This window comes from Oncorhynchus masou, unplaced genomic scaffold (genome assembly GCF_036934945.1).
Source record: "Oncorhynchus masou masou isolate Uvic2021 unplaced genomic scaffold, UVic_Omas_1.1 unplaced_scaffold_564, whole genome shotgun sequence".
Taxonomy (NCBI): Eukaryota; Metazoa; Chordata; class Actinopteri; order Salmoniformes; family Salmonidae; genus Oncorhynchus; species Oncorhynchus masou.
In genome coordinates this window covers 138,268-153,969 of record NW_027012059.1, presented here as the reverse complement: position 1 = coordinate 153,969, position 15,702 = coordinate 138,268, and the positions used below count along the sequence as shown (strand labels likewise).

Below are 15,702 nucleotides of genomic sequence, written 5' to 3'. Positions count from 1 at the left end.
TTAGTGGGACTATCATTTGTTCTCACCTGATTGTCTATGAGGTGTACCAGGTGTGTCCCAACTTTTGACTGGTCCTGTAGTTTCTGTAGTGCAGGAAGTATGATGCTGTCCTAGTTCTGCTCTGTGTTCTGCTCCAAGGAAAGACTCATCTCTGGACACTGTCACATACCCTGTTACCTGCTGCACTGGTCCCCGCCTGCTCTGGTCTGTCTCTCCCAGTCTGGTACAGGTGTCCTCTCCTGCTCTGGTCTGTCCCTCCCAGTCTGGTACAGGTGTCCTCTCCTGCTCTGGTCTGTCTCTTCCAGTCTGGTACAGGTGTCCTCTCCTGCTCTGGTCTGTCTCTCCCAGTCTGGTACAGGTGTCCTCTCCTGCTCTGGTCTGTCTCTCCCAGTCTGGTACAGGTGTCCTCTCCTGCTCTGGTCTGTCTCTCCCAGTCTGGTACAGGTGTCCCCACCTGCTCTGGTCTGTCTCTCCCAGTCTGGTACAGGTGCCCTCGCCACTCTCTCTCTCGCCGTAGCTTTGCTCTCCTACATCACACATTTATGACTTGTTGACTGATCTGCTGTTGGACTATTTGATTAGTGATTGTTACTATGTTTGTATTATTATTTAGGATTGTTTTTAGCTCATTTAATGAGGGTTCAACGTTGTGTTGGCTACATGTCTTAGATTGCTTAGTGCTGTGTTTCTCTCAGATCAAAGATGAGGCAATAAATGATCATGTTGCTGTTGTTCAAAGGAGAAACTACACGCCTGCTCTGTGATTGAGGAAATAGATTGATGTTTCTCCCTCGAGTTTTGGGAGAAACCACACACTTGCTCTGTGATTGAGGAAATATATTGATGTTTCTCCCTCGAGTTTTGGGAGAAACTACACGCTTGCTCTGTGAATGAGGAAATATATTGATGTTTCTCCCTTGAGTTTTGGGAGAAACCACACGCTTGCTCTGTGAATGAGGAAACATATGGCTGTTCCTCCCTCGAGTTTTGGGAGAAACCACACGCTTGCTCCATAAATGCACGTGAGATCGATGCACATTTCTTCCAAACAACATGGGAGAAATGGGACTGTTGCTCTGACATGTCAGGACTGTTTTCTTGGTACTGAACCGTGTCCCTGGACTTTCCTCATCTCCTGAATGTTGTGGCGTTAAAGATTCTGGTGACGATGGATTGCCCTTCAAGTGCTGCCTATAAATCCACATGTTGGAACCCTCCATCTAGACCGGCCATTATCTAGCTGCTTCTACTGTCTGGAAATGTGCAGTCTGACCCAGGTCCTGACATCCTGTCCAATGAAGTAGTCAGAGCGGCCTGAAGTTTCTGCATGTGAATGTAATAAGTCTGCTGATGTAGTATGATTATGTGGATATATGGATAAAACCTGCCCACCCTGATGTATTTATGCTTTCTGAAACCTGGCTACAAAAATATATTGGCAGCAATGGTTATAATGTTTTAGGTGCAGATGGTCAATCTAAGGGTGGTGGTGTTGCTGTTTACGCAAAACACAAGATCTCAGCGGTCTGACTTCTACTCAACCTCAGCAAGTTGAATATCTGGGGTTGAACCTTAACCTTGGTTCCTGTTTAAATATGGTTGTATCTTGTTGTTATAGACCATCTGCTCCTGTTTAAATATGGTTGTATCTTGTTGTTACAGACCATCTGCTCCTGTTTAAATATGGTTGTATCTTGTTGTTATAGACCATCTGCTCCTGTTTAAATATGGTTGTATCTTGTTGTTATAGACCATCTGCTCCTGTTTAAATATGGTTGTATCTTGTTGTTATAGACCATCTGCTCCTGTTTAAATATGGTTGTATCTTGTTGTTACAGACCATCTGCTCCTGTTTAAATATAGTTGTACCTTGTTGTTATAGACCATCTGCTCCTGTTTAAATATGGTTGTACCTTGTTGTTACAGACCATCTGCTCCTGTTTAAATATGGTTGTATCTTGTTGCTATAGACCATCTGCTCCTGTTTAAATATGGTTGTATCTTGTTGTTACAGACCATCTGCTCCTGTTTAAATATGGTTGTATCTTGTTGTTATAGACCATCTGCTCCTGTTGGCTCTCTGGATTGTATTTTCATATTATCACAGCATTTAAACTCTGAGTTTGTCCTGATAGATGATCTGAATCAGGACTGGTTAACATCTAGCTCTGATCAACTCTCAATTCTATCCAATACCCAGAATCTCACTCAGATTGTCAACAGTGTAACGAGGTTGAATATAAAGTTTCCTCTGAAATCCTCTTTGATTGATTTGATCTGAACCAAAACTGCTCATCGTTTTAATGCTTCTGGTATTTGATCACTGTGCTATTGCCTGTGTGAGAGATGGTCAAATTCCTAAACATCCTCCACATGTCATTACGAAAAGAAACCAGAAGCTGTTTGATACTCCAGGTTTTTTACATGATGTATCCAGAATTAAATGGAATAGAATGGAATTAATCCCTGATGTTGAATTAGCCTTTTCTTACTTCCACAATGCTTTCCAGGATGTACGCAATAGGCCCCTTTAAATAAATTCAGGATGAAGGGCAGAGAGAATCCCTGGTTTACTGAGGAACGTACTAAAATCACAAGGGAACTAAATGCTATGTGGGATAAAGCAAGAGGGTCTGGTTCAGCAGATGATTGGACGTCTGAAATATGGGTGTGGCTTTGATCTGAAAAGTGAAAGCAGACCACTACCTGAAATCTACTTCAGATCATTTAAATAATCCCTCCACATTCTGACAAGTAGTGAAAGGTTTGGAGTGAAAAGAAGATTCACAGCTTCCCAAACTATTGTTGGTCGACACTCAGGAAGTAACTGAGAGAACCTCCATTATGAAGGCCTTGAATCAGCATTTTATAGATGCAGGCAGTTCATTTAAAAAGGTCAAAAGGTCTAAAATGAATGTACCTTCTCTCCCTGACACCCCTGTGCTCTCCTTCACCAGGTTCTCCTTCACCAGGTTCTCCTTCTCTCCCTGACACCCCTGTGCTCTCCTTCACCAGGTTCTCCTTCACCAGGTCCTCCTTCTCTCCCTGACACCCATGTGCTCTCCTTCACCAGGTTCTCCTTCACCAGGTTCTCCTTCTCTCCCTGACACCCCTGTGCTCTCCTTCACCAGGCTCTCCTTCACCAGGTTCTCCTTCTCTTCTCTCCCTGACACCCCTGTGCTCTCCTTCACCAGGCTCTCCTTCACCAGGTTCTCCTTCTCTCCCTGACACCCCTGTGCTCTCCTTCACCAGGTTCTCCTTCACCAGGTTCTCCTTCTCTCCCTGACACCCCTGTGCTCTCCTTCACCAGGTTCTCCTTCACCAGGTTCTCCTTCCCATCCTTCTCTGTTTCAGAAGTGTGTAAAGCCCTGAAATAAATTGATAGAACAGAATCCCCTGTCCCTGATGAACTAGACCCCTGCTTCCTACACCTGCTGCTGACATCATTGCTCCCCCATATATTTCTAACCTCACGCTTGACGTTCAGGAAATCCCCAATTTATGGAAATCTGCTTTTGTACTGCCTCTCCTGAAAGGTGGAGATCCTTCGCTACTTGACAACTATCGACCCATATCAACGCTGTCTGTACTGTCAAAGGTCCTGGAGTCCTGGAGTCCTTAGTTAGAAGGTACTGGAGTCCTTAGTTAGAAGGTACTGGAGTCCTGAGTTAGAAGGTCCTGGAGTCCTTAGTTAGAAGGTCCCGGAGTCCTTAGTTAGAAGGTCCTGGAGTCCTGGAGTCCTTAGTTAGAAGGTCCTGGAGTCCTTAGTAGGTCCTGGAGTCCTGAGTTAGAAGGTCCTGGAGTCCTGAGTTAGAAGGTCCTGGAGTCCTTAGTTAGATGGTCCTGGAGTCCTGGAGTCCTTAGTTAGTAGGTCCTGGAGTCCTTAGTTAGTAGGTCCTGGAGTCCTTAGTTAGAAGGTCCTGGAGTCCTTAGTTAGAAGGTCCTGGAGTCCTTAGTTAGAAGGTCCTGGAGTCCTTAGTTAGAAGGTCCTGGAGTCCTTAGTTAGAAGGTCCTGGAGTCCTTAGTTAGAAGGTCCTGGAGTCCTTAGTTAGAAGGTCCTGGAGTCCTTAGTTAGAAGGTCCTGGAGTCCTTAGTTAGAAGGTCCTGGAGTCCTTAGTTAGAAGGTCCTGGAGTCCTTAGTTAGAAGGTCCTGGAGTCCTTAGTTATTAGGTCCTGGAGTCCTTAGTTATTAGGTCCTGGAGTCCTTAGTTAGTAGGTCCTGGAGTCCTTAGTTAGTAGGTCCTGGAGTCCTTAGTTAGTAGGTCCTGGAGTCCTTAGTTAGTAGGTCCTGGAGTCCTTAGTTAGTAGGTCCTGGAGTCCTGGAGTCCTTAGTTAGTAGGACATGGAGTCCTGGAGTCCTTAGTTAGTAGGTCCTGGAGTCCTGGAGTCCTCAGTTAGTAGGTCCTGGAGTCCTTAGTTAGTAGGTCCTGGAGTCCTTAGTTAGTAGGTCCTGGAGTCCTTAGTTAGTAGGTCCTGGAGTCCTTAGTTAGTAGGTCCTGGAGTCCTTAGTTAGTAGGTCCTGGAGTCCTTAGTTAGAAGGTCCTGGAGTCCTTAGTTAGTAGGTCCTGGAGTCCTTAGTTAGTAGGTCCTGGAGTCCTTAGTTAGTAGGTCCTGGAGTCCTTAGTTAGTAGGTCCTGGAGTCCTTAGTTAGTAGGTCCTGGAGTCCTGGAGTCCTTAGTTAGTAGGTCCTGGAGTCCTGGAATCCTTAGTTAGTAGGTCCTGGAGTCCTGGAGTCCTTAGTTAGTAGGTCATGGAGTCCTTAGTTAGTAGGTCCTGGAGTCCTTAGTTAGTAGGTCCTGGAGTCCTCAGTTAGTAGGTCCTGGAGTCCTTAGTTAGTAGGTCCTGGAGTCCTTAGTTAGAAGGTACTGGAGTCCTGAGTTAGAAGCTTCCTGGAGTCCTTAGTTAGAAGGTCCCGGAGTCCTTAGTTAGAAGGTCCTGGAGTCCTGGAGTCCTTAGTTAGAAGGTCCTGGAGTCCTTAGTAGGTCCTGGAGTCCTGAGTTAGAAGGTCCTGGAGTCCTTAGTTAGAAGGTCCTGGAGTCCTTAGTTAGAAGGTCCTGGAGTCCTGGAGTCCTTAGTTAGTAGGTCCTGGAGTCCTTAGTTAGTAGGTCCTGGAGTCCTTAGTTAGAAGGTCCTGGAGTCCTTAGTTAGAAGGTCCTGGAGTCCTTAGTTAGAAATGCCTGTGTGGAAAATCTTAGTTAGAAGGTCCTGGAGTCCTTAGTTAGAAGGTCCTGGAGTCCTTAGTTAGAAGGTCCTGGAGTCCTTAGTTAGAAGGTCCTGGAGTCCTTAGTTAGATGGTCCTGGAGTCCTTAGTTAGAAGGTCCTGGAGTCCTTAGTTAGAAGGTCCTGGAGTCCTTAGTTATTAGGTCCTGGAGTCCTTAGTTATTAGGTCCTGGAGTCCTTAGTTAGTAGGTCCTGGAGTCCTTAGTTAGTAGGTCCTGGAGTCCTTAGTTAGTAGGTCCTGGAGTCCTTAGAAGGTCCTGGAGTCCTTAGTTAGTAGGTCCTGGAGTCCTTAGTTAGTAGGTCCTGGAGTCCTTAGTTAGTAGGTCCTGGAGTCCTTAGTTAGTAGGTCCTGGAGTCCTGGAGTCCTTAGTTAGTAGGTCCTGGAGTCCTGGAATCCTTAGTTAGTAGGTCCTGGAGTCCTGGAGTCCTTAGTTAGTAGGTCATGGAGTCCTTAGTTAGTAGGTCCTGGACAAATATCTTGTCCTTAGTTAGTAGGTCCTGGAGTCCTCAGTTAGTAGGTCCTGGAGTCCTTAGTTAGTAGGTCCTGGAGTCCTTAGTTAGTAGGTCCTGGAGTCCTGGAGTCCTTAGTTAGTAGGTCCTGGAGTCCTGGAGTCCTTAGTTAGTAGGTCCTGGAGTCCTTAGTTGGTAGGTTCTGGAGTCCTGGAGTCCTTAGTTAGTAGGTCCTGGAGTCCTTAGTTAGTAGGTCCTGGAGTCCTTAGTTAGTAGGTCCTGGAGTCCTTAGTTAGTAGGTCCTGGATTCCTTAGTTAGTAGGTCCTGGAGTCCTGAGGTCCTTAGTTAGTAAGTCCTGGAGTCCTTAGTTAGTAGGTCCTGGAGTCCTGAGGTCCTTAGTTAGTAAGTCCTGGAGTCCTTAGTTAGTAGGTCCTGGAGTCCTGAGGTCCTTAGTTAGTAAGTTCTGGAGTCCTTAGTTAGTAGGTCCTGGAGTCCTTAGTTAGTAGGCAGCTAAACTTATTTAATGCAGTCAGGCTTTAGGTCTGGACACAGCACTGTTTCAGCAACATGGACGGCAGGTATGATGTACAGTACTGGCATCAGGCTTGTTGTTCTCTGGAGGCCAGGAAGGAGCTGGTAGGATGTACAGTACTGGCATCAGGCTTGTTGTTCTCTGGAGGCCAGGAAGGAGCTGGTATGATGTACATTACTGGCATCAGGCTTGTTGTTCTCTGGAGGCCAGGAAGGAGCTGGTATGATGTACATTACTGGCATCAGGCTTGTTGTTCTCTGGAGGCCAGGAAGGAGCTGGTAGGATGTACAGTACTGGCATCAGGCCTGTTTTTCTCTGGAGGCCAGGAAGGAGCTGGTATGATGTACAGTACTGGCGGTTGTAGATTGTAGTGATGTTATATATATGCAGGCCTCAACCACGACCCTGAGAGAACTTGATTCAGTGTATCAACAAACAAACCCCGCCCACCTGGAGGACTCAAGGAAATGCTCAAAGTATTTTGTTATTCGTTAGAGAAAACTGTAGCAAAACATTTAGCAACAGAATGGAGTTAATTCATCTTTGATTTTTACTGGAGCACACAGCAGCCCTTTCAGGTCCATAGGGTTTTACTGCCCCCTGCTGGAGACTGGAGCACACTGCAGTCCCTTTCAGGTCCATAGGGTTTTACTGCCCCCTGCTGGAGACTGGAGCACACTGCAGCCCTTTCAGGTCCATAGGGTTTTACTGCCCCCTGCTGGAGACTGGAGCACACTGCAGTCCCTTTCAGGTCCATAGGGTTTTACTGCCAGATGATGAGGCCCATCAATACAGGTACTGTATGTAGAACCATAGTTAAGACCAGTATGGACTATCAATACATCTTATATATTTTTGTGCCAAACACTAAAGCATGATATTGTAATAAATCTACACCCTATTCCCTACGTAGAACACTACTTTAGACCTGGTCAGAAGCACCGTAGTGCACTACGTAGGGAATAGGGAACCATTTAGAACAGAGACAGTAATTCCCCTGAACATCTTCCTCTTCTGGTTTCTTGAACAGCCCTTCACTCCTCCCCTCTTCCTCCCCTCCTCCCTCTTCATTCTATTCTATCAGCCACACCACTAGCTCACCTCCACACAATACATTTACAAGTTAAAGACACACCTTGGAATAAATAACAAAGGAAAACTATTACTAGATGAAGTTGAGTGTTTTTTATTATTTCCCATCACCATAAATCATATTTAATCACTGAACAGTAGCAGACCTAACTTCATCTGTTCCTGACTCTGGATAGTGGATTAAAAAGACCATCAATCTCCAATGATATTAAAGTACTATTCTGAACATTACTGATATACTGAGTGGCAAGTCAAGATATCTGCTGGTTTTATTGTTTGGTCAACAGCACCACCTGCTGGACAGGTTTAATGTTGCTGGACTGAGCAGTATGGGAGGATGAAAGATGACACATTTAGGGCCGGTTTCCTGGACATCTACATTGAACATACTGTTTAGTCCAGGACTAGGATTCATCTGTGTCTGGGAAACCAGACCATATAGTTTAGTAGAAAGGAAGTGATACCAGCTTGTAGTGGGCTGACTAGTCCTGAATTGTCCTTTAGTTCCTGGACCATTTTCCATGCAGCTCCAGGTGACAGAGAACACATCAATTAGGACCGAGCCAACAAGCTGATCAATGATACTGAGGAGAATTACATAGAGACAGAGAACCAACTGAGAAAACATATCAATGGTTCTGAATGACAACCAATATACATCAACACCAGACATCATGATTCATGGAAATGTACAATATTAAAACATTGTATTGAATTTTAATTAGTAACAAATAAGTTTACAGTTTAACCAGCTCAGCAGTATCATTATAATCATTGAGATAAAACCCAGGATAGAGGGGCTGAGTGAATGTGGTCTGGACTCTGTGGAGGAGGGTCATTGTGTCAGAGACACTGTAGAAGGACAGAGTACCTGCCTTGTGATCCAGGTACACTCCTACTCTGGAGGACTGAGGGCCTGATACTTTAGTCTCAACATGATTGTGTATGAAACAATAACCACCTCTAGAGCACCATCACTATAGCACAATAAACTCCAGGACTTGTTATTGTCTCCAAATCCACCATCATCCTCTGTTCTGCTGATGTCTTTATATGAGACTGCTGTATCAACACCACCAGTCCTCTCCACCTCCCAGTAACAGCGTCCAGACAGACCCTCTCTACACAGAACCTGCCACCAGTAGGTGAATCTGTCTGGATGGTCAGGATATGGTTGGACTTGGCCTGTACAGGTCACCTTTCTGTTCCCTTCAGACAGAGAGAGGTCTGTATATATATAGGCTGCTGATGTCATGAAATATATATATATATACACACCAGGTTGATGATGTCATGAAATATATATATATATACACCAGGCTGATGATGTCATTAAATATATATATACACCAGGCTGATGATGTCATGAAATATATATATATATACACCAGGCTGATGATGTCATTAAATATATATATACACCAGGTTGATGATGTCATATATATATATATATATATCCCATTTAGCAGACGCTTTTGTCCAAAGCGACTTACAAGTCGGCTGGGGCCACTACTTTTACATATGGGTGGTCCCATGTCATGCGCCATGCTCTACCGACTGAGCCACACAGGACCCTCATGAAATATATATATATATATACACACCAGGTTGATGATGTCATTAAATATATATATACACCAGGTTGATGATGTCATGAAATATATATATACACCAGGTTGATGGTGTCATGAAATATATATATATATATATATATATATACATATATATACACCAGGCTGATGATGTCATTAAATATATATATACACCAGGTTTATGATGTCATGAAATATATATATATATACACCAGGCTGATGATGTCATTAAATATATATATACACCAGGTTGATGATGTCATGATATATATATATATATACACCAGGTTGATGATGTCATGAAATATATATATACACCAGGTTGATGATGTCATGATATATATATATACACCAGGCTGATGATGTCATTAAATATATATATACACCAGGTTGATGATGTCATGATATATATATATATATATATACACCAGGCTGATGATGTCATTAAATATATATATACACCAGGTTGATGATGTCATGATATATATATATATATATATATACACCAGGTTGATGATGTCATGAAATATATATATATATACACCAGGCTGATGATGTCATTAAATATATATATACACCAGGTTGATGATGTCATGAAATATATATATATATACACCAGGCTGATGATGTCATTAAATATATATATACACCAGGCTGATGATGTCATGAAATATATATATACACCAGGCTGATGATGTCATTAAATATATATATATATATATATATATATATATATATATACACCAGGCTGATGATGCCATGCTGTCTGTCGGTTTGTATTGATACCTTTTCATAACGACAGCTACAAGATTGATGTTAGACTACAAGTTCATGTTCATGATGTCACTGCGACAACTGTCTACAGACATGTCAATAGATTTAAACCAGTCTTTAGTCTTGAAATCTTTGGTTGTTTCGTACACTACCGTACTCACTCTGTTTAGTACACTACCGTACTCACTCTGTTTAGCACATGGCCTCACATGGGAATCCTTAAAGAGATGGGTGGGGTCGATACTGAATGGGGGTAGACAAAGAAGAGCTCTCCAGTAGGTGTAACAAAACATTCAAGGCCCATTACCTCAAAAGTGGGGTTACAAGTTTATCAACTTTCAAAGCAGAATTACTTTCCCATTGTTCCTCAACTGTAGTGTCTGATAAACCATTTTCTATCTCTGAGTCTTACTTATCCAATGTAAAAAACACATTTTAAAATATTGATACATAAGATGGAATAGAGCTGGAAGGTCACAGTTGTCATCTCATTGTTACTTAGGGATCTCGGTCTATTATATAGACAGTGGGTAGTTGCAAAAAACTTCCAACATTCTTTGAAAACCCGGTTGGAAGATTCACGGAATCAGGAGGGAATAAGAACTTTTTGGCGCCAACCTGTTACTCATTGAGACTTTTTTGATATTTTTAAACAGGGAAATAAAACAAAAAATGAAGTTTGAAATGAGTGGGCTAATCCCCCTTTAGCCACCTCGTGGCGCCAGATCTAGTGTGATTGAGGCAAAAATAGCAGCTTTAGCCAACTTTTTTGGCTAGCTCTGGCTCTAACAGTACACCAACTGCGGAAAGCCAGCCAAGTTCATTTACTTCTGTTGAAATCAAAGGCTACAAAACATTTCCATACACACAACGGCTGTTAGATCGCAATATGATGCTACTATTGTCACAGCACTATTTACATCATCAGCAGACACTCTTATCCAGAGCTCGGGTTAAGTGTCTTGTTCAAGGGCACATTGGCAGACTTTTCACATCATTTGTTCGGGGATTAGATCCAGAGACCTTTCGTTTACTGTCCCAAAGCTCTAGGCTACCTGCTGCCCCATCTGACAGATAGCTAGAGGCTAAGGCTGGATGCTAGACCTGAACTGGCTGTGGTAGCTACTAGCTAGCTAGTTTATTCACCTCAGTCGAGAAGGGTTGAAACGTTACAAAACTAATGTTACATGTCAGTTTGAGATGGTAGACGTTTTACAGGCACCCAGCCTATTGCTTATTTGCGTTGTTTGCAACAGTCGAGATGAAACTTTAGCTAACGTTAAATGTCAGTTTCACTACTAGCTCAATAGTGGGAATAAACACTAGTGTTGTTTTTTTCTGTTGAGTCAATCAATTACCTTGCCAGCTACATCAGTCATCTAAAGAGTAGCTGGTTTCTGCTCTGCTTGCTTTTACAAAAGGGTCGGACTCCGGCCGCAAGACCTGAACCTATAGTGGAGGGTCTGGGTGGGCATATATCCGCGGTGGCAGCTCTGGTGCGTGTCTTAGACCTCGCTCCACCTCTGACTCGGCCCCCTTTGGTGTCGCCTCTGGAGCGGGGACCGTGTCTGGAGGCTCCGGACTGGGGACCGTCTCTGGATGCTCCGGACTGGGGACCGTCTCTGGAGGCTCCGGACTGGGGACCGTCTCTGGAGGCTCCGGACTGGGGACCGTCTCTGGAAGCTCCGGACTGGGGACCGTCTCTGGAGGCTCCGGACTGGGGACCGTCCGGACTGGGGACCGTCTCTGGAGGCTCCGGACTGGGGACCGTCTCTGGAGGCTCCGGACTGGGGACCGTCTCTGGAGGCTCCGGACTGGGGACCGTCTCTGGAGGCTCCGGACTGGGGACCGTCTCTGGAGGCTCCGGACTGGGGACCGTCTCTGGAGGCTCCGGACTGGGGACCGTCTCTGGACGCTCCGGACTGGGGACCGTCTCTGGACGCTCCGGACTGGGGACCGTCTCTGGACGCTCCGGACTGGGGACCGTCTCTGGAGGCTCCGGACTGGGGACCGTCTCTGGAGGCTCCGGACTGGGGACCGTCTCTGGACGCTCCGGACTGGGGACCGTCTCTGGACGCTGCGGACTGGAGGCTTCGTGCTATGGATCATCACTGGAGGCTTCGTGCCATGGATCATCACTGGAGATTCACCCAGGAGGACTGGTAAATGGATCAGGCACAGGACTCAACAGGCTGGGGAGAGACACAGGAGGACTGGTCCGTGGAGCAGGTACTGGAAGACCAGGCTGTGGTGGAGCACTGGAGATCTGGTGCGTATCCCTGGCACCACTCTTCCCGGCTGAATGCCCACTTTAGGCCGGCACCTCCAGAGCGCAGGCAGAGGACGAACCGGGCTGTGGGGGAGCACTGGAGATCTGCTGCTTTCCACTTGCACCTCTCCTCTTGGCTGAATGCCCACTTTTGCCTGGCACGGGCGGAGCGCAGGCATAGGACGAACCGGGCTGTCACAGCGCGCTGGAGACACAGTGGGCAGAGCCGGCGCAGGATTGCCTGTGCCGAAACGGTGCACCGGAGACCAAGCACGCTGAGCTGCCACAATCTGCGCTGGCTGGATGCCCACTCTAGCGTCGCACTTGCAGAGAGCTGGCATATAGCGCACCGGGCTATGAGAGCAAACGGGAGACACCGTGCGCTTTACCGCATAATGCGGTGCCCGACCAGTACCACGCTCCTTATGGTAAGCACGGGAGTTGGCTCAGGTCTGTACCCTGACTCAGCCACTCTCCCTGTGTGCCACCACCTCCAAAAATGTTTTTGGGCTGCCTCTTGTGCTTAGTCCGCTGTGCCAACTCCTCGTAGCGTCGCCGCTCTGCTTTAGACGCCTCCAGTTCCTCCTTCGGACGGCGATGTTCTCCAGCCCAGGGTCCCTTACCTTCCAATATCTCCTCCCATGTCCATTCCTCCAGAAAGCACTGCTGCTTCTCACCACGCTGCCTGGTCCGTTTATGGTGGGAAGTTCTGTCACGGCCGTCGTTAAAGGAAGACAAAGGTGCAGCGTGGTGAGCATACATTTTCCTTTTTTTTGAGTAAATGTCACCAACAAACGAAAAACCAAGCGTGAAGCTTACAGGGCAAAGTGACACTAACAAAAATCACACCCTGACCAAACCAAAATGAGACATAAAAAGGCGTGACAACCTGGGCCTTAAAACATTCTGCACTTGAAATTGGGGCAAATGCTTAATAAATTAGAAAAAATGTATACTTAATTAAAATGGGGGGAAATTACATTATTACTTAAGTTATTACATTATGAGATTACAGTAATTTTTGGTTATTACATTATAATTTGCGGTATGCCTGTCGGGCCCTTCACTCCTAGGGCCACTGACAAGGGGCCATCCAAATCTCCTTTAGTTGATCTTGAGCAAATCCTGGCCATCAAAGGACACCGCTGTGGAGCCCTGGTTGGTGGTGATCACGGGTCAATGCTGTTTCATATTGACGTTGCCACAGGATCCAGGATGGTGCTTCCTGAATGAGAAGAATCAGAGCGGGTTGGTTAGGTTGGAAATGTCATTGCATGTTAACAGCTGTAACATTGTCTGAATAGTGATGAATACCAAGTGCTGTACAGGACTTACAACACATTGAGATGGTACTGAAGCTACGTGATGTGAAGATATGGCTGTTACTGCAGTGGCCTGGTGGACTGACAGAGTTGGTGGGATGAGATGGAGGAGTCTGGAGGTCAAAACATGAACAAACAAACCAAGAAAAACATCAGAAATACTGATTTATTACCAACTGTTAAACTCTAAAATACACAGTTTGTTATGATAAAAACATAATTTACAACAGTTTAAACTGGGTTCTCTGGATTAGACTGAATAAAAGTATGGTTGACACCAATGTAATGTGTAATAGCAGTTGTGGGTTAAGAAGTTGTGTTCCTTGTTGGCAGTGGAAGCTGGAACACACATCACCACCCAGAACATTCTGCTGTTTGTAAATCAACTTCCTCTGATCTAGGTTATGTGTTCCGTGTAACAGAGGTAGTATCACGTTGACATCACTGGAGAAGAATCTGTACTTACCTGATCTGTGGCCTCGCCTGGCTCCTCCCACAAGGAGGTGGAACAACATGGGGGATAATGGGGGAGGGGTGATACCAGCCGCTCAACAACAGACCGACAGGCAGTTCTGGGAAACAGAAGGACATTTCTGAGAAGTCACACCCCTACCTTTGTCTTGACATATCAATTATTGTTTTGTTATGTGCAAGCTGTGGCATATAAATACAGCATTCAGTGGGGTGAATAAACTCTGAGCTTTTCTCTGCATTCGTTTGAGGTCATCTGTTTACAACCTTACACCTTGCTTCGATGTATTTACTTTAACGCCTAAATGTTTTGATTCATCTTCAGAATTAGAATGAAATGAACCTTGTTTTCACATTAAACATAAAGAAAAGGTACATGTTCTAATCTTCCCGTCACATGATGACAAACACAAGCAGTATCTGTAACAGCACTGTTTCTAGACGGACAACAGAGGTTCATGATGATAAACACAAGCAGCATCTGTAACAGCACCGTTTCTAGACAGACAAACAGAGGAGGTTCATGATGATAAACACAAGCAGTATCTGTAACAGCACCGTTTCTAGACGGACAACAGGAGGTTCATGATGATAAACACAAGCAGTATCTGTAACAGCACCGTTTCTAGACGGACAACAGAGGTTCATGATGATAAACAGACTAGTACAATTAGAATATAGGTTAACATAACTGAAGAGGTATAGTTTAACTTTCATAAAAAATGCTCAAAATTAGTTGAAAAGATTCTTCACCTCCACAAATGAAGTATTAAAAACATGTGATAAAATGTGTAAACAGATTCAAGTTGTGAAATCCACTCATTTGGGATCTGGTGTTACACTAAAAGGGCGTTATCCTCAACGGGATCGGTCTCCCCCTGTGAGACGGTTGAGCTAATGTAGGCTAATGTGATTAGCATGAGGTTGAGCTAACGTAGGCTAATGTGATTAGCATGAGGTTGAGCTAACGTAGGCTAATGTGATTAGCATGAGGTTGTAAGTAACAAGAACATTTCCCAGGACATAGACATGTCTGATATGGGCAGAAAGCTTCAATTCTTGTTAATCTTACTGCCCTCTCCAATTTACAGTAGCTATTACAGTGAAATAATACCATTAGGAGGTCTCAATACAACATTTTGAACACAATGGTTCATTGAATCAGTCTTCAACTTTGTAAATACACGGCTGACATTTAATGGCCAAAGTCTAAATTGTCTCAAACCTGACATATTACATTATGGCCCAACTCTTGTATTTCAACGATGGGAAGAAAAAACATGTTTTTGTTTGTATTTATCTTTTACCAGATCTAATGTGTTATATTCTCCTACATTCATGTCACATTTCCACAAACCTCAAAAGGTCATTTTAAATGGTATCAAGGAAATGCGTATCCCTACTTCAGGTCCTGAGCGACCCGCAGTTACATTTGGTAATGTCCTTAAGAGGGTATCACTGTCTACAGACATGTCGATAAATGTAGTCTTGTCATCTTTGATTGTTTACTAATACTCTACTGTACTCACTCTGTTTACTAATACTCTACTGTACTCACTCTGTTTACTACACTACTGTACTCACTCTGTTTACTACACTACTGTACTCACTCTGTTTACTACACTACTGTACTCACTCTGTTTACTACACTACTGTACTCACTCTGTTTACTACACTACTGTACTCACTCTGTTTACTACACTACTGTACTCACTCTGTTTACTACACTACTGCCTCCTAGTTTACTTCAAGAGTGTTAATAACCTCTTGGAACTACTCCTCCCGGATCCGGGAGAATTGTCATCAACTGACACTCATTAGCATAATCCGGGAGAATTGTCATCAACTGGACAAAAAAAAAATCCATCTAGAAAATATTAATATTCATGAAATCACAAGTGAAATACATTGAAACACAGCTTAGCCTTTTGTTAATCACCCTGTCATCTCAGATTTTGAAATTATGCTTTACAGCCAAA

The 15,702-nt window shown here is 44.5% G+C and overlaps 1 long non-coding RNA gene across 1 annotated transcript; it reads right to left on the bottom strand.

Annotated features, from left to right (window-relative positions):
• Nucleotides 1-12,985: 12,985 nt before the first annotated feature.
• On the bottom strand, nt 12,986-14,661 carry LOC135536158 (uncharacterized). Its single transcript, XR_010454949.1, has 3 exons — nt 13,719-14,661; nt 13,266-13,365; nt 12,986-13,155 (listed from the first exon to the last, which is right to left on the bottom strand). It is a non-coding gene; the product is annotated as an uncharacterized LOC135536158 (long non-coding RNA).
• Between the last annotated feature and the right edge of the window lie 1,041 nt (nt 14,662-15,702).